This window comes from Hippopotamus amphibius, chromosome 3, assembly GCF_030028045.1.
Source record: "Hippopotamus amphibius kiboko isolate mHipAmp2 chromosome 3, mHipAmp2.hap2, whole genome shotgun sequence".
In the NCBI taxonomy this organism is placed as follows: Eukaryota; Metazoa; Chordata; class Mammalia; order Artiodactyla; family Hippopotamidae; genus Hippopotamus; species Hippopotamus amphibius.
The window spans coordinates 158,934,206-158,935,028 of record NC_080188.1 but is presented as its reverse complement, the minus strand read 5'-3'; the positions used below and the strand labels follow the sequence as shown (position 1 = coordinate 158,935,028).

At 42.5% G+C, this 823-nt stretch overlaps 1 non-coding gene across 1 annotated transcript; it reads left to right on the top strand.

The window, feature by feature from the left end:
* The first annotated feature begins 418 nt into the window (after positions 1–418).
* TRNAE-UUC (transfer RNA glutamic acid (anticodon UUC)) lies at positions 419–490 on the top strand. The gene has a single exon. It is a non-coding gene; the product is annotated as a tRNA-Glu (tRNA).
* Positions 491–823: the final 333 nt, after the last annotated feature.

Here is an 823-nt window from a genome sequence, read left to right as displayed (position 1 = left end):
TATTTGAATGGTTGCCAGATGTAAAGGAAGCAGGCTTATTCCGTATGGTCGTAAGGGTTAGAGCCAAAACCAGTGGGTGCCAGCTGCGCAGAAACAGATCTTGGCTTGTTATAAACCCTGGTGCCCAGATTATTATTGTTATAAATAATCACTCTTGGTTTAGTATCTAAAATAACTGGATTTTTTTTACCACAGTAAACCAGATTGTAATCATAGCCTACACACAAGCTCTGTTGGAACAGAATAATGCTAACAGGCCTGGTCAACAAAACATTAGATGGATGGCAGATCTGCCATGTCTCCTTCCTTCCATCTTTTTCCCTTCTTATTCACTTGGCTTTTTTTTTTTTTTTTTCCATCTTGTGCAAAATTTTCCCAGGTGGGCTTTCTTCTTGCTACAAGGCTCTTCCTGGGGAATTCCCTGGTGGTCCAGTGGTTAGGACTCGGTGCTTTCACTGCCGTGGCCCAGGTTCAATCCCTGGTCGGGGAAATAAGATCTCACAAGCTGCGTGGCACAGACAAAACAAAAAACAAAAAAAGTCTTCTTGGAACCCATTTCATACTCTCTTTATCCCTTCCTCTCCAAAAGTCCAGTTCCCCAGTAGCCTTCATTTTATCCAAGCCACCTGCTCTCAAAATCATAAGGACCACATACTTGCTTTGTCACATGGACCAGACCTTAGATTTTGCAGGCCTCCACCCCGACCAGTCTCTATCTATGTCACCTCTCTCCTCTTCATTTATACTTTTGATTTAATACCCACATATTCACCTCTAATCTCCTAAAGTCAAGAGGCTAAAATGGAGAACAACTGATGCCCAT